The sequence below is a fragment of the Tamandua tetradactyla genome, chromosome X, assembly GCF_023851605.1.
Source record: "Tamandua tetradactyla isolate mTamTet1 chromosome X, mTamTet1.pri, whole genome shotgun sequence".
Lineage (NCBI taxonomy): Eukaryota > Metazoa > Chordata > Mammalia > Pilosa > Myrmecophagidae > Tamandua > Tamandua tetradactyla.
In genome coordinates this window covers 149,983,233-150,001,487 of record NC_135353.1, presented here as the reverse complement: position 1 = coordinate 150,001,487, position 18,255 = coordinate 149,983,233, and the positions used below count along the sequence as shown (strand labels likewise).

At 38.8% G+C, this 18,255-nt stretch overlaps 1 protein-coding gene and 1 pseudogene across 1 annotated transcript in view; both read left to right on the top strand.

The window, feature by feature from the left end:
- PDK3 (pyruvate dehydrogenase kinase 3) overlaps positions 1 to 18,255 on the top strand; it is a 368,168-nt gene that overhangs the window by 49,198 nt on the left and 300,715 nt on the right. The window lies entirely within an intron of this gene.
- On the top strand, positions 11,288 to 11,413 carry LOC143672370 (U11 spliceosomal RNA; annotated as a pseudogene).

The window sequence follows — 18,255 nt, the reverse complement described above, 5'->3', positions numbered from 1 at the left end:
TTTACCTAGGATTAAAATGGCTGGGCTGTAGTGGTAGTAGAGATTACAACATGCATCTTTGATCAAAGTCAAATGTTGACTGATATTTTTGCCTGCACCCCAGGCTGTGGCCCTGTTTCCCCTGTGCCTCCACCCCAGCTCCTGCTGGATAGCCTCTGCTGTGGTTCTAGTTCTTATCAGATGGCTCTGGATACTGGGTTCTGGCAACATAAGCTCTTCCTGTTTTCCCTTCAGCCATGGGAACGGTAGCAGCTTTCTGCTGATTTTAAACAAGTAGTTTTTATTTGAAAATAATCTCAAACTTGCAAGACAGTTGCAAAAATAATACAAGGCCAATACTGGGAGCTGCCTCATGCCCTCCACCGAAATACCCAGATCCATGAACTTTTTTTCCTACATTTCCTGAGAACAAGGTTATGTTAAATCACATAATTATACAATTGTACAGTTTTCAAGTCTATAGTCCAGTCCTTTCATGTGTCCCCATAACGTCCTTTTGAGCCTTTTCTCTTTCATTGTTAGATCCAGTCCAGAATCATAGGTTATATTTAATTGTCATCATCTCTGCGGTTGTTCTTTTTAAAAAAGTTGTGGAAACATATACAGCATACCTTTTCCCCTCTCAGCTCCTTCCAAGCATACCATTCAGTGGTAAGAATCACATCCACGATGTTGCACTACTTACCACCACTATGACCGGAACTCTCCCATCACCCCAAATAAAAACTCTGCATCCATTAACCCCATTTCCCCTCCACCCCCACCCGACCCCTGGTAACCTGTACTCTATTTTCCATCTCTATGAATTTGCCAATTCCACTATTTCACATAAGTGAGATCATATAATATTTGTCTTTTTGTTCTGGCTTGTTTCACTTAGCATGATACCTCCATGGTTCATCCATGTTATAGCATGTATCAGAATTTCATTCCTTTTTTTTGTATGCTACATGGTAGGGGTCACATTTCATTCCTTTTCCATATGAGTATGCTGTTATTGCAGCACCATTTTGTTGAATTTTGTGTTTGTGTGTTTTACTTATTTTCTGGGAGGTACATGGGCCAGAGACTCACTCCTTTTTATGATCAAATAATATCCCATATTTTGTTTATCCATTCATCCATTGATAGACACTTGGGTTGCTTCCATCTTTAGATTATTCTGAATAATGTTGCTGTGAAAATTGGGGTATAGATATCTGTTCGAGTCCCTGTTTTCAAGTCCTTAGGGTGTATGCCTAAAAGTGGAATTGCTGGGTCATGTGGTAATTCTGTACTTAACTTTCTGAGGAACTGCTAAGCTGTTTGTCACAGTGATTGCACCATTTTACATTCCTACCAGCAATGCACGATGGTTCCTATTTCTCCATTTTCTTGTCAACACTTGTTATTTTCCGTTTTGTAAATAACAGCTATCCTAACAGGCATGGGGTGTATCTCTTGGTGATTTTGATTTGTATTTCCCTAATGGCTAATGCTGTTAGGCATCTTTTTGTGTGCTCATTGGCTTTTGTATATCTTCTTTGGGGAAATGTTCATTAAAGTCCTTTGCCTTTTTTTTTTTTTTTTTTTTTTTTGCATGGGCAGGCCCTGGGACTCAAATCCAGGTCTCCAGCATGACAGGCGAGAACTCTGCCTGCTGAGCCACCGTGGCCCGCCATCCTTTGCCCATTTTTAAATTGGGTTGTTTGTCTTTTTGTTGCAGATTACTCACTTTTGAATCTAAGTCTTACTCGAATGTGCCTAGTGGATGAATACTAGGTCATGCATGAATCTATCTGCAAGGGAAGCTGAGAAAACAAATTTTCTGGCTTCTATCAAGGAGGCATGAGCAACATAGGAGGAGTGTTCCAAAGATGCTGGGAAGCCAGGAACCTTGACAAAATTCCATGACTATCAGCTGTTATAAGCTTGTTGTAAACATAATTTATGATGGCTGCACAACAGCAAATGTGATGACTTAACCACAATTTACCAATTCTTTCCTTATGTATTTGTATTGTTGGTAGTTTTTAAAAATTATTTTAACTGAAGCTGTGAAGTTATAACTTTAGGGACTAGAAATTTTATTTTAGAGACGGTAATCCCAAAGAAATTACTAGGGACAAAACCACCTTAGTTTATTGTACAAAGATACTTATTGCTTTATTAATTGCAACTACTAAAAACTGAAAAAAGAGAAGAAATATAAAACCATATATGGTATGACTGAGTAATTTGTGATATGATAACAAACTTCTAAGATTGTCTAGGATAATATTAATTCCAAATATTAGATCATGTCTCCATCTGTTTATTTATGCTCAGTCAGACCATGTGTCCAGATTTTTACCTTGAAATATGTGGTCACTGTGACTATGTAATTTCATTATGATGGGATACTAAATGTTACAATAAAAATGGTGACTAGATATTCCATTGGGCTAATACATGGAAAGTGTGCACAAAATGTTTTATGAAAAAACAAAATATGAAGGTATAAAGATATTAATTCAGCCATGTAAATTTAGTGTTTGCATAAGATCAAGAGTCTTTAGAGGTTTTTTTTTTTTCTTCTAATTGATGACGTGGTCTAAATATAGAAAAATAAAATAAAAGGAAATTCCTTGTGTGTTTATATTAACGTCACAGTATCTGAAAAGCTTGCCCAATAGGTGGCAGTACTGGATAAGAGTAGATGGAAACTTTTCCCAGGCTTCCTTAAAGCAGTATTTCTCAAACTTTGGTGTATATCAGAATGGCCTTGTTAAGGCACAACTTGCTGGGCTGCACCCTCAGAATTTCTGATTTAGTAGATCTTGGGTAGGGCCCAAGAATTTGTGTTTCTAACAATTTCCCAGGTGAAGTTGCTGCTGCTAATCCAACACTTGAGAACCATTGTTTCAGTACACAAGGAGCTCCTGGAGAAGTGAGAACAGGATATTCTTCTCTCCTGCATAGCATTTCCCCCCCACCCACCCACCCCCACTGCCATTTTCACCTTTGTTAACAGAAGAGCTGGGCATACCATCCAGAGCTACAGGGACCCTGCGAATTAACATTTCTTTCCGACCTACTAGACTACATCCTATGTTCCATTTGAAGGGAGCAAATGGGCAAGATGGAGGGAGTGTTCTTCATCTTTTGTTTTCTGGAGGTACTGACAAACTTCACGATGGGCTCCATTTCTGCCCCCATGGTAAATAACTGCCATCTCCAGTCCCTACCTGATGAACCTTTTGTCTGCTCAGGGTACCTCCTGTTTTGCTGCAGGCACCTTGAGGTCCTGTGTGCTCTCCTTTTCCCTGCCATCTGTGAACACTGATCTCACTGTGAACTTAAACCTTTAGTTCACTCCAGGGCTCTAACTACTGAATAAAGAGCTTGCCCCCAGCTCGTAGAAATTCAAGCAAAATTAAGCAGTGGATATTTAAAAAATTTTCTCCCCAAACTTTCAACATCTCTTCCCCTATCTTCACACTCTTAGCTGACGACCTTGCTTCCTACTTCAATAAAAAAAAAAGGAAATATTTAGAAGAGAACTACAAATTCCCAGCACCACAGCTACCCTCCCACCTGCATCTCTGCATCTGCACTTATATGCTCTACGCTGTCTCCAAGAGCATGGATGACTTGTGTATGCTCCTGGCCAAGAACAACCCATCCATCTGTGCACTAGATTCTATCTTCTTTCAAGGACATGGCTGTGGCAATCCACCTCTGTACTGCATCATCATTTTTTTCTTTATTTATTGGACCATTCATGTCAGCGCACAACATGCTGTTATTTCTTCCATCTTAAATAATAATATTCACGAAAGAGTTGTTTCTACTCTCTGTCTCCAATTTCTCTACTTTAATTCTCCTATGAACCCATTCCATTAGGTTTGGTCCTTTTTACCAAAATGCCCCAAGTCCCATTGCTAAGTCCAGTGATCACTTCTCAGTCCTTAGTGGCAGCATTTGCCACATTGTTCACTTTCTCATTGAAATACTTTTTTCCTTGGCCTCCACAATACATCACTCACCTCTTTTGTTTTCTCCTTTTGGTCATTCTTTCTTATTTTATTCGTTGGTTCCTCCTCATCTTCCCAACTTCCAAGTGTTGAAGCTTAGTCCTTAGACCTCTTTGTATATACTCACAATTTCTAGGTGATCTCATTTAATGTCTCATAGCTTTAAATACCAATATGCTAGCTCTCTAATTCATTTCTCCAGCCTGGACCTATCTCCAGAACTCCAGACCTGTACACCCAACTGCTCACTTGATATATCTTCTTATGTTGCTATCAGGCCCCCCAACCTTTTATTAGGTTTTTTCAATTGAGATGTGACTCACCCCATTCAAGGTGGACCTAATCCCCCTACTAGAGCACTTTATAAGAAGATAAAACACACACAGAAGCTAAGAGATGAAATGAAGAGAAGCTCATAGAGCAAAGCCCTGGAGAAGCTAAGAGAGGACTCACAGAAGCTCAAAGAGGAAGCCACTGGAACCAGAAACTGAAAGCAATGAAACCCAGGAGTGAAGGACCAGCAGACACTGACCATATGACAGAGGCATCCCAGATGCCAGCAGCCTGTCTTTAGAGTCTAGGTATTGTCCCGTTGATGTCTTATTTTGGACATTTTCACAGCCTAAGGCCTGTACATTGTAAGTTAATAAATGTCCATTGTAAAAGCCAATCCGTTTCTCGTAGCTTGCATTCTGGCAGCTTTTGCAAACTGAAACACATCCCAACAAGCAAAGTGTAGCAACCACTTTTATGTGAAGTGGTGAGTTCAGAAGTGAGTGGCATGGGAAAGGAAGGTGGCAGGATTTGGTCAGGGGGCAAAGAGATCCAAATAGGAGGCATTTCATGTGTGGAACGGGACTGGGCCAACCTCACCCCAGAGACCAGCTTGCATGGAGGGAAAGTGCCCCTACCAATGCAAGAGAAGTGACTCGGGTCAAACTGCCTGGGGGAGAGCCTACAGGCAAAGAGAACTATTATGAGACTGCTCATGTTACTTAGGAATAAAGTTCTGGACAGTTAGCATTCCTTCGAAGCCAGCACCAGGACAAAATCTGAAGTTTACTTGGGGGCCCATGTATCCCCTTTATATTGATAGACATTATGGCATAATAGGCTACAAGACCAAGAGTCAAAACCCCAGACTGGAGCCAGAGCTCCACCACTTATTAAGTATATGATATCGGGCAATTTATTTCAGTTCATTAAGTCTGTTTCCCCATCTGCTAAGTGGGAAGAATGACGTCAATCTGCCTGCCTATTTCACAGGACTTTTGTGAGGACCACATGAAATAATGCTTATGCAAATACTTCATAAATTCAAAGTTCTGTTCAATTTTTAGAGCTTCTTATCATTGCAACCAGTGTGAACTGCATCACAAACTTCAGAGTTAAAGCACATCACATCTCTTCTATTTTTCCAAGTTAAATTAAAATAGATCCAGGTTTACAAGTGCCAGGTGGGCAAGATATCTAGTATCAATCTCTTGGGCTCCTCCATGCCTCTCTAGGGGGTCTGAGGACAATATGGGGCTTACACAGTCCAAATGGGAGACTCCAGCTGACTGTCTACCAGGTGCTGGCACTGCTCTGGTTGGTCCTTGTTCCCTCCCAGCATCATGTGGAGCACTGGTCCCCCATGCCTTCTAACTAGTGCTGCTGGTGTTGCTGTTACGAAGTTCCCAAGCCCTGTTCCCATCATTCCTCCATGATCTGCTCAACCAGGGCAGTTGACCCATAGGTCACAGTCACAAGTTGGTCCCCTCCAGTGACCTAATGCCCCAGAAGTGCCCAGGTTGGCCCAAGAACCCCCACTTTGTGAAACTCACTACTATTTTCTCTTTTCCCAGCCTGGGAATCTCAACAGCATCAGAGAACTCATTCTATAGCCCCTAAGGGGAATGGAGGGGGACATACCTTCTCATACCCTCTCTTAAGACTTTTATATTGTCTTCTGCACCTCTCCTCAGCAGTTTCTCCTCTTTGACCCTTAAACACACGAGACTGACTACCCCATTTTCTGGACACCAGGACTTGGTTTCCTTCAATAAAACTCAGTCTTTCAAAGCAAAACATGCTTATTTACACTATGTCAAAACACAGCACGGTTATACGTATCACACATCCTCCCCAAATCCCTGTTGCTAGAATTATCTTCCTTTTCTTTTTCTTCTTAGCTCTTTTGCCTCTGGTCATATTTTCTGTGCTCTCCGACTGATTTTCCTGTAGCTTTTTTTTTTCTTTACTACAACAAAAGCAGACATCACTAAGAGCCCAGTGTGAACTGAATTGATGTGTTACCCCCTCTCCAAGAGCTGTCAGGCTTTGAAATTTGACTCTGAAGGGAAATCAGTCTTTTCATAAGGGCTAAAACTTAGGCTTTAAGCATTCACGTGGTGTATGTTATTTTAATAACAGCTTTATTAAGATACAATTCATATACCATACAACTCACATATTTAAAGTGTGCCATCCAATGATTTTTAGTATCCTCACAGAGTTATACAACCATCTCCAAAGCCAATTTTAGAATATTTTCATCCCCTGTAAAAGGAACTCTGTACCCTTAAGCTATCATTCTTTCTATCTCCCCATCCTCCTCACCCCTAAGCAACCATAATATACTTTCTGTCTCTATGAATTTGCTTATTCTGGAAATGTTTTATCAATGGATTATAAATGGATATATAAATCATAATACATGATCTTTTATGCCTGGCTTCTTTCACTTCGCATGTTTTTAAGGTTCATCCATGTTGTCACATGTATTGGAACTTTATTCTTTTTTTATTCCTTTAAAGGAAGAGCTCTCCAAAATGTACTCTGCTCAACCCTGTGTTCACAAACAGAATATGTTTGCTTCAAGACTCACAGTCATCATTCTCGGCTGTACATCCCTGGCTATTCCTGCTCTCCCTTTTCTGTAAGTGAATATTTCACAATTCTGGATCAATAGCTCTGCCTTTTGGAGTCCTCCTTCATCTAACTTCTTGTCATTATTTGTGAAATCAGATGACAAAACTTGTTAGAATTATGTATAAATAAAGCATCCATAAGTATTTAGGTCAACAAATATTTGTTGAATAAAGGAGTGGTGTTTTTGAAGATCTCTTGGGGCTTCTTTCACAGACCAAAGTGCATGAGTGTTGTGTTGTGACAGTAATTTCAGTGGCTCTGAGGCCTCTTTTGCCTATGCCAGGGACAGTTGAGGTTGTCTGGAAAGCAGCTTTCAGAAAAGTGCAACATTGCAGTATCCATTGTTTTACAAAAGGAGGAAGAATTGTGAAGATCAAAAATTAAAAAGGTAGTTTGAGACTGAGAATCAGAGACAGAGTTCTGGAAGCCAGCCAATAGCTGTCAGTGTGTCCTTTGCTTATCAACCCCCTCTCTGGGCCTCTGTTCTCTAGCTTTTAGTAAAGTAAGATTGGATTAGTGGTTCTTTACTTCTGGCTGGCAAACTCCTTTGAAAGTATGATGAAATGAAGTGAGCTCTTTCCTCAGGAATGCCCATCTACACGAATACACAAAAACACACATACACACAAAATCTGCCTCTTTGGGTGGTCTTCCTGGAGCCCATCCCTAGACCCCAAAGTTAGGACCCTAATGTCATGCCCCTGATAATCATCATGGTCACCTCTGATTTTGAGCGAAGGTAATTTCAGAAATTGTAATGTCTGGTTTGGGGAAAATTTGGAGGGTGTAGAGTCATTCGCAGAGCCCTTATATTGTGTGTTGTCAAGAAACAATTCAGAAACCCCACACTAACTATAACATTTTCAGTTTAAAATGTGAAGCTGTTTCCCTACCGTGAACCCAATCCTAAAAATTTGAATGATTAATTTTTAAGGGGATATGTTTCAGATCCAAGACAGATGAGCAAGAGACTGTGAAGGTGAATGAGTGGGCACTCGGTCTCACAGGTTTCTTTGTTCCTCTTCCATACCCCCCAACCCCACCGACTCTTACTCCTACTTTTTCCAGTGCGCCCAACTGAACCTAAACCTACTTCTGAGCTCCTTTCCAGGTTCACAGATTCAGGACTGCTTGAGATTTTATGATGCCCCCTACCCGCCGGGCCCCCGATGCTGCCACACAAGAATGGCAAGCCATTTGGTTTGGGGAAACCAATCACATGTGGTCAGTGGTACCCCTCAGGTGACCTTGGTCTCCACTCACATGACATTCAGCTCTGGGGACAGCGCTTTTTGAAGACTTGCAACAGTAATTTCCAAGGAGTGCCAACAGAATCTCTGGCTTCTTTAAGGAAGAATAAAGAAAGGCACTAGGTAAATTTAGCCCTTACGTTTCAGAACTCAAACCCGCCAATGAAATCCACAGCTTCTCTCTCTTTAGACCATGAGAGTGAAGGCAAGAAAACAAAGTCACTGCAGAGGAATAAGTGCCATGGACTGGAGCAAGTCCTTCGAAGCAGGCATTAAGCAGGGTGCTATTAGAAGGGAAGGATGTGGAGTTCAATAGAAATGCACATTGCATCCATTGGGAGCCAGATGACTTCATCACAGCTAATGTCATTACAATGAACATAAAAGGAATTAGTGATTCACCATTTAGTTACTTTCTTCCCTTCCCCCAATACCTTTTCTTCATCTTTAACAAACTGGTCTGGAGCCAACTGCGACATCAGTTTAGTAACGACTTTAAGCACCATTTACGTTGCTATCATGGCAATTTAAATTGTCACTTTCTATTAAAAGGTCTACCTCAGAGTGGTTTTAAGTGAAAGTGCTCCACACTGACAGTGCAATTAAACAAGGAAAAAAATCCATTCTTGGGATGTCAGTGCAAATGCATTTTAAATAGTGGTTCAGCAGCGCCTTGCTAATTTAAACTACAGTATTGCTTTCTATTAAAGAATAGAAACTGATTTGGGCTTTTTACCCTCCCTGTACTGTGACAGCTCGAATTGGCACCGTGTCCCAGTCAAAGCCCTGATGTGCCAATGGGGTCCCTGAACCTAAAGTGTACCCCTCCTAAGGCAGGCATTAAACAGACATAATTTCCCCGTGTGATAGGGAAGCCTCATCTTTCACAGCATTTGCTTTTAAAATTGCCCTTTTCTGATCCAGCATGCCTTTTTCAGACTGTGGTCTCACTTGCTGATCTTGGAGAGAATTGTGAGTTGTGGGGGAACTGCTTTATCAAGATGACAGCTTCCTGATTCAAAAATGGACAATCAAAAAATATTTTAAAAAAAAGGACAATCGACTCTAGAGAAAATTTAGTGGGGAAAATAATTCCGGGTAAAGGTATGTGATTCTTTCTCTCTCTTTCAGATTTCTAGGTTTAGATCCCAAGGTGGTTTATGCATTTCCCCAATCTTTTTTTTTTTCAATTCAGTGAAGGAGAGACACTTGAAGCACTTTAGTCTTTGAATACATTTTAACACATAAACGATAACGGAGTACAAATGTTGAACGTGCCAGTACAAAAATAACATGTTTTATCCACCTCATTTGTCTTCTGGACTCCTGTAGCCCCCCAATAGTCCATAATTCCCAGGCATTTGGCTTAGATAGATTCCAGCTATCAGAGAGAATAACACAATTACATTCTTAGGTGCCTTAATTTAGAAGTTGAAGAATATTTGAACAGCAGGAATGACTGGCATTTTATTTTAATGGTCTTGAAGCGTTTCCAACCTCTCTGAGAGTACCTTATGTCATGAGCAATAGACTTGCTCTGAAGCACATTAGCCTTACCAGAACTAGACGAGGCATAACATTTAAGTTGCTTCTGTTATATTCTCAATAGGTACAGTTATTGCTCCGAAGGACTCTGAGATAGCATCTTGAGAAAAGTGTCCCAATGACGGTTATAAAGATGCAATTTTTTATGTCTACACAATTACATTTCTAACTTTGCCACATTCCACACTTGACTGCCACGGAAAAGATGATCGATGTAAAACCCAGTCCTTTCAAGAATAATACATAAGCTACTGAGATCGAATCTCATTTTTACTTTACAAATTAGGCAAACTTTCTTTCAGTTCCATTTTCTTCCTGTTAATATAACAGACATTTGTATTTAACCCCAGGGCAGCTGGAAACAGAAGAAATGGACTACTGATTATGGGGCTGAGCAGGGCCAGGAAAAGGTCACTTGAAAAACAAGTATTCCTCACCGAAAGACAGAGGTAGAGGGAAGAAGAGGGAACCACAGAAACTGTCCTTGGAACAATGCACACAAACAATGCTGAAGTTATGAAAAATCTGGAGAGGGATATGAAGAGGTACATGCCAGGGACACCAGGCGATTTTGAAGGCATCTGGAGTTACGATTCTGAGGTGCACTAGTTCTTCCTACTTCATCCTCCACCTACACTGTTGTCAACCAAATTCAAATATATTTGAAGGCAGGTTCTGGGTCTTCCTTCTCTTTGCATTCATGAGCCAGGAATGTGGCAGTATGCCAGATCAAAATATCTGCTCTCACTTCCTTTTTTTCACTAGGCAACAAGTTTAAACAGTGGGTTGAGCAATAAGAGAAGAGGTATCTTCATGTTTACTATTATTTTGGAACATTGCAGGGATAATTTTATGGACAGTTTTACAACAGGTCCTTGAGTGGCTTGCCAAATTTGACCTGTGAAAAGAACACTTACTTGTAAATTTAGGTTCTAGGAATGTAATAAAATAAGTTTTCAGTGGCTTAGAGATTTCAGATAGAGTCAAGAGGTTATTCTGGAGGTTACTCTTATGTAAGCTTCAGCCAGATATTACGTATTGCAATGGTATGCCAAGCTTTAGCCAAAAGTATGCCTGAAAAACCCTAAAGAAGACCAGGGCTCTATCTAAGACTCTATGAAAGTTTTACTTATTAAGTTTACTTTTCAGAAACTTCAAACCACCAGACTGTTCCTATTCCAGATAAGCCCTAAAACTTAGAGGAAACAGTCTGTCCAAAAACATCTACTGGTTGCATCCCCCTACCACATAATGTTGACACCCTTCTTCAACATAAAGAAGTTAGAATAGTCATTGCCCAAAGATCCCTGAAGACTGAGAGAATTACCAAATGAGAGGGAGGAGGTGTAACAGAGAAGTTGGGATTTAACAGATGATTATGACTACTGAATCATTATATAGATATTTCTTTTTAGTTTCTAGGACATTAGAGCATTCAGAAGGAAATACCTGAAATTGTGGAACTATAGCCCATACTATGAAATGTGTTCTATAACTACTTGTTAAGCTGTACTTTGAAATTTATCACTTTTTTGTATATGTGTTATATTTCACAATACAAATGTTTAATTAAAAATAGATGCTAAAAAGGGTCTTCTTTCATGAATGGCACACATAGGGTGATTCGGCTGCTCTTCATGTGGAATCAACATCAAGAGATTTCAGAAGCATAATTTTTGGCAGCTGGTGATTGTTGGTCCCTGGTGCCCTAAAAAAAAAAAAAAAAAAAAAAAAAAAGATGCTATTCCCCTTGAAAAAATTTAGGTTCTAGGAAAGAAACCAATAGAGTTACTTCTGCCAGTGATGGCAGAGAATAGTGCTAACAATGGAGACAAGTCATTGTTATCTGTGAGGTGAGGGCCTCTGTGTATATCGAGGAACTCTCATTCCATTCCTAATTAAAGAAACTCCAAGATGTTGAACAAAGAGCCTGGAAGGAGATAGGCTAACAGCAAAAATTTGCTCCAGGAATTGGCGGATTTGTCCTACAAGATAGAAATGGCCCTTTAATCTCAGAATTCAACCCAAAGTTCAGAGAAAGAGATCAGACGTTTAGCCTGTGTGTTAGTTTGCAAGCTGCCGCAATGTGATAGACTAGAAATAGAATGGCATTTATAAAGGGGATTTAATAAGTTACAAATGTACAGTTCTAAGCCTATAAAAATGTCCAGGGAAAGATACCTTATTTCAAGGAAGGTTGATGGGTCAGGAACACCTCTGTCAGCTGGGGAGTCAGGCAGCTGGCAGCTGCTGGTCCCTTGCTCCTGAGCTCACATCTCCATCTAATCAAAGGGTCACACCCACAATTGTGCACATCACCTCTCTGTGGAGATAATCTAGTCAAAATTTCCATCCAGCAGTATTGAAACAGGATTAAAAGAAACGGCTGCCTCCACAAGACTGATTCAGGAATAAAACATGGCTTTTCTGGGGTACATAACATTTTCAAACTGGCACCTCATGGTAGGCAGAATAATGCCCCTTCCATCCCCAAAAAGTCCACATGCTAATTCCTGGAACCTGTGAACAACTTACCTTACTTGGCAAAAGGGACTTTCTAGATATGATTAAGTTAAGTGCCTTGAGATGGGGAGATTATCCTGGTCAACAGAATGTAATCACAAGCGTTCTTAAAAGCGGAAGAGAAAGGCAGAAAAAGAGGTCAGAGAGATGTAATGGAAAAAGTACTTGAAAAAAGCTTGCTATTGCTAGCTTTGGAGGAAGAAGAAGGAGCTGTGAGCTAAAGAACTCTAGAAGCTGGAAAAGACAAGGAAACAGATTCTCCCCTAGAGCCTACAGACAGGAACACAGCCCTGCTGACACACTGATTTTAGTGCAGTGGGACCCGTGCCAGACTTCTGACCCACAATACTATTCAGATTATAAATTGGTGTTGCATTAAGCCACTAAGTTTGAGAAAATTTGTTATAGCAGCAATAGGAAACTCATACACTTGACAAAGTAGTTCATTTTAAAAACTAGAGCAGTTTCTCTCTCAAACACAGTATTTGATCCCAGGATGAGAGCACAGAATCTCAGATCTGGAAGGGATTTTAAAGGTCACCTGGTTGTCCTGCCATCTAGTGCTAGTAATCCAGGTGCCCCCAATTCTATATTTATGCAACCTGTCTTTTAAACTAAATGTGGTAAATTTCATTGATTTGTTTTGACCTGATTTGACAATTGTTTGTTGTCCAATGAGATTTATTGTTTATTACTTTTGACAGTTGTTCCTTTAGGTTTGTAACCTTACAAACTTTAAAACATTTTTTGCATTAGAAAAGTTGTAAGTTTACAGAAAAGTCATGCATAAAATACAGAGTTACCATATACCACTCTATTATGAACACCTTGCAACAGTGTGGTATATTTATTACAACTGATGAGAGAACATTTTTATAATTATACTATTAACTATAGTCCCTGGTTTACGTTAGGGTTCAATGTATGTATTGCACAATCCTATGGTTTTTGCTTTGTTTTTAAAATTTTTATTCTTGTGTCATATATACAATCTAAAATTTTCCTTTTTAACCACGTTCAAAATATAATTCAATGCAGGTAATATTTTTTTTTATTAATTAAAAAAAAGAATTAACAAAACAATTAGAAATCATTCCAATAATGCAGGTAATATTTTATGCAAAGAGTTAAGCAACTTGCTTTTTAAACTTGATACTATATCATTGTAATGGTTAATCTCATCTATCAATGTGGCTGGGTTATAGTATCCAGTTGGTCAAGCAAATACTGGCCTGAAGGTATTTTGTTGGTGAGTATACATCCTTGGTCAGTTGATTACATCTACAATCAACAAAGGAGTTGCCCTTAGCAATGAGAAGAGTCTCCTCAGCCAATCAATCGGAGTACTTAAAGTGAAAACTGAGAATTTCAAAAATTAGAAAGAATGTGTATCTCTACTTGAGTCAGCTAGCTTCTCCTGTGGAATACCACTCCACTTTCATAGGAGTTTCCAACTTGCGACCTGCTCTGCAGAATTCAGACTCACCAATCCACATGGTCACATGACCCAATTCCTATAATAAATATCTCTATCCATCCATTCCATCTCCTGTTGATTCTTTTTTTTTTCCTGGAGGACACTGACTAATGTAATTGTTATACATTAACAAGACCTCTCTGGGTCCATGTCCTTTTACAAGACTATGCAGTATTCCATAATTATAAAGATATTCCATAAATTTTTAAGACCAATAATGGACATGTACAATTTGTTTTCCATTTTTCTCCATTGTACATATATTCTAGTATGTTTAACCTGATACCCTTTGGTGGGTTTGTCTGTGGGATTGATTTGACTTCTTATCTTAAGAAGCTTAAAAGTTATTTAGAAATAAAAAGTTATTTAGAAGACAAGATTTAAAAGAATTGAGGTGAAATTCACTAACATAAAATTAACCATTTTAGAGTGAACAATTCCGTGGCATTCAGTGCATTCACCACATTGTGCAAACACTACCTGTATCTAGTTCCAAAACATTTCCATCACTCTAAAATAAAACCTCAGAGCCATAAGCAGCTATTCTCCATTCCTCCCTCCCCAGTCCTTGGCAACCCCTAACCTACTTTCCATCTCTATAGATTTGCGTACTCTGAACATTTCATGTAAATAGAATCATATAATATGTGACCTTTTGTGTCTTGCTTTTTTCACTTATTATGTTTTCAAGGTTTGTCCATGTTGTAGCACATATCAAAACTTCATTCCTGTTTATGATTGCATACTATTCCATTGTATGGATAGACCACCTTTTGTTTATCCCTTCATCTACTGATGGATGTTCTAGTTTGCCAGCTGCCGGAATGTAATATACCAGGGATGGAATGGCTTTTAAAAGGGGAATTTAATAAGTTGCTAGTTTTCTGTTCTAAGGCCGAGAAAATGTCCCAATTAAAGCAAGTCTATAGAAGTGTCAATCTAAGGCATCCAGGAAAACATACCTTGGTTCAAGAAGGCCGATGAAGTTCAGGGTTTCTCTCTCAAGTGAAAAGGCACATGGCGAACACAGTCACAGTTTCTCTCTCAGCTGGAAGAGCACATGGTGAGCACAGCGTCATCTGCTAGCTTTCTCTCCTGGCTTCCTGTTTCATGAAGCTCTCCGGGGGGCGTTTTCCTTCTTCATCTCTAAAGTTCGCTGGCTTGTGGGCTCTCTGCTTCTTGTGGCTATGTCATTCTTCTTTGCTCTCTCTGAATCTGTAGTTTTCTCCAAAATGTTTCCTCTTTTATAGGATGCCAGTAAACCAATCAAGACCCACCCAAATGGGTGGAGACACGCCTCCCCTAATCCAGTTTAACAACCACTCTTGATAAGGTTTCAACTCCACGGAGATGATCTAATTACATACGATATTGAATAGGGATTATTCTGCCTTTACGGAATGGGATTTTGATTAAAACATGGCTTTTCAAGGGTACATACATCCTTTCAAACCAGCACAATGGATATTTGTGTTGTTTCCACTGTTTGGCTATTGTGACTAGTGAGAAGATTTTAAAGGTTTTAAAGATACCCCCTAAAAAAATAAGGATACATCTTAACATTTCTTCCACTTAGGTCTCTTACATGTTGTGCATTTGATTATAAAAGACATAAATTTTTTGTTGAAAAAATTTTAAGTGCAGATGATAAAAATATATATGGTTACATGGCCTGTGATTTTACTACCCCAAAAATAACCATATGGCTATCAGTTTGATATTTCCACCCAGCCTTATGTTATAAATAGTTTTACAAATAAGGTATAGCAAAATAAAATTCACTTAAAAAAAAAAACCAAACAACTAACCCTATATTGTGAGCATCTTATGAAGGTATTAAATATTCTACATCAACACCTTTAATAGCTATCATACCGAGACCTACCTCCCATTCCATCCAAGGTCTACATTTAGGTTATTTCCAATTTTTGCCACTCCAATGAGCATCCTTTGACTAAATCTTTGCACCTGTCCATGAAAAGCTCTTGAAAATGCCAGGGTTAATCCAAAGTGTCTGCACTAACCTTAAAAATTTGATATGCCTCTGGGATCTGTCCTGTAACTACTTGTTGAAGAGTGCTTTGAAAATTATTGCTTTTTTCTTTCTTTGCTTTATATATATGTTATATTATATAATAAAAAAAGTAAAAACAAACAAACCTAAAATAAACAAAAATCTAGCTGCAGTTTAAATAGTCCAGATTGATGGCAGCAGTTCTAAGTTGGGACTGTTTTCACCTCAAGTCAAATGTTTATCATAAATCAAATCCACCTGGGTTGCATATAAATTTTTATTTCTCATCTTCTTATTTAAATAGGCATATATTTTTCTTAATTTAATAAAACTATTGCTATAAAACAACTTAATTTCAACTTTTACTTTGTAGTTATTGTCTTGCAGATTTAAAGACCCATGCAAAAATGCTGTAAAAAATATTACTTCATTTACTTTGAGAAATAATAAAATACTCTTCAGTTTCAAACAAAAAACAACAAAAAAAGTGTTGTTTGAGTTTTTCCTAGTTATCTTATTGTCATTGACTTGTACTTTAATCCCACTTTGGTCAGAGAATATAGTCCATATTTCATTCTTTTAAAATGTACCGAGACTTGTTTTGTGGCTCAGCATATGGTGTTTCCTGATGAACAGACTATGTACACTCGAAAAGAATATGTACACTGGCACTTGTTGCATGTAGTATTTCACAAATATCAATTAGTTCAAATTGGTTGAAAGTGTTGTTTAGCTGTCCTTTGTCTTGTTGAGCGTTCGGTGTTGAAGTCTCCAACAATGGTTGTGAGATTATCTGTTTCTTCCTTTAATTATGTTCATTTTTACCAAACATATTTTGAAGCTTTATTATTAGATTTATTTCTGTAATTTTTTTGCCTTCAGATTTACTTCATCTGATTTTTATGAAATTTTTTAAATTGTGAAATATAACATATACAAAAAGGCGATAAATTTCCAAGCACATTTTCACAAGTAGTTATAGAACAGATTTTCAACTTTGGTATGGGTCACAGTTCCACGATTGTTTGTTTTTAGTTCTAGCTGCTCCAAGATACTGGAATATCAATATAATGACTCAGCAGTCATACTCATTTGTTAAATCCTATCTTCTCTGTTATACTCCTCTTTCTCTTTAACATACATACATACAAGCAATAAATTTCAAAGTACATCACAACAATTAGTTGTAGAACAGATTTCAGAGTTTGGTATGGATTACTATTTCACAATTTTAGGTTTTTATTTCTCTAAGGTACTGGAGGCTAAAAGAAATATCAGTATGATGATTCAGCATACATACTCATTTGTTAAACCCGACCTTCTCTGTATAACTCCACCATCACCTTTGATCTTTCTCCCACTCTTTAAGGGTATTTGGGCTATGCCCGTTCTAACTTTTTCATATTGAAAGAGGCTGTCCATTATATGGGATAAGGGGATGGAACTAGCTGATGTTCTGGAAGTCCTGCGTTTCAGGACTTATCTGGTCCAGGGACCCATCTGGAGGTTGTAGGTTTTGGAAAGTTACCCTAGTGCATGGAACCTTTGTAGAATCTTATATATTGACCTAGGTATTCTTTCGGATTGGCAGGAATGGTTTTGGTTGGGGTTTGGCAAGTATTGTAGGTAGCAATTCTAACTGGAACATGCATAAGAGTGACCTCCAGAGTAGCCACTTGACTCTATTTGAACTCTCTCAGCCACTGATATCTTACTTGTTACATTTCTTTTCCCCCTTTTCGTCAGGATGGTATTGTTGATCCCATAGTGCCAGCACCAGGCTCATCTGCTTAACATAGCTACTCCAACTCTCTTAGAAATTTTGATATGCATTCCTTCACATTGCTGATAAAAAATAATTATTAAAAATGTTGTCTAGGGTCAATAAGAGAAATTTGGGACTTACCACTTTGGATCTCATTCCGGATATGGAGGTAGTTCTTTAAGCACCTAAGCAATGGCCTCTATCTACTATTATCCGATGGCATGAAACCTACAGCATTTTCCTAATTGATCAGCCTAGAAATGCTTTTCCTCAAAGAAAGAAAATTAGTTGACATGACTTCAAATGTGTACCTTGGAATCCTAGAGTTGGAAGAAACCTTGGAGAGAGACAATGCCAAAACTTTATTTTATAGGTGAGGAAAATGAGGACAAGAGAATGAAATTACCTGTTTGAGGCCAGGTAACATGTCAGTGGAAGAAGTAGTACTAGGGCTTAGCACTCCCCCCCCCCGCCCAGTTCCTTACCCTAGGAAAAGTAGTTCCTGGTGTTCATTGTATCAGTCCATGCAGAACCTATTAGGAACAACCCCATGTTAACTCCTGATGATCAACTATTAATTCACTCAAAACCAGTGCTGGGGATCAGCATCTAGCTCGCCTGTCTGTGATTTCCAGAACCCACGTTTTTAAGAATTGAAAATAAAATTTTCAATAATGTTCCAATTGCCCATGCTTTGGTATCCAGATCCTCCCCATCATCTCTGCTATCCTTCCACTTCTGGGTGCAGAGAGGATAAATATAAATGAGCAAAA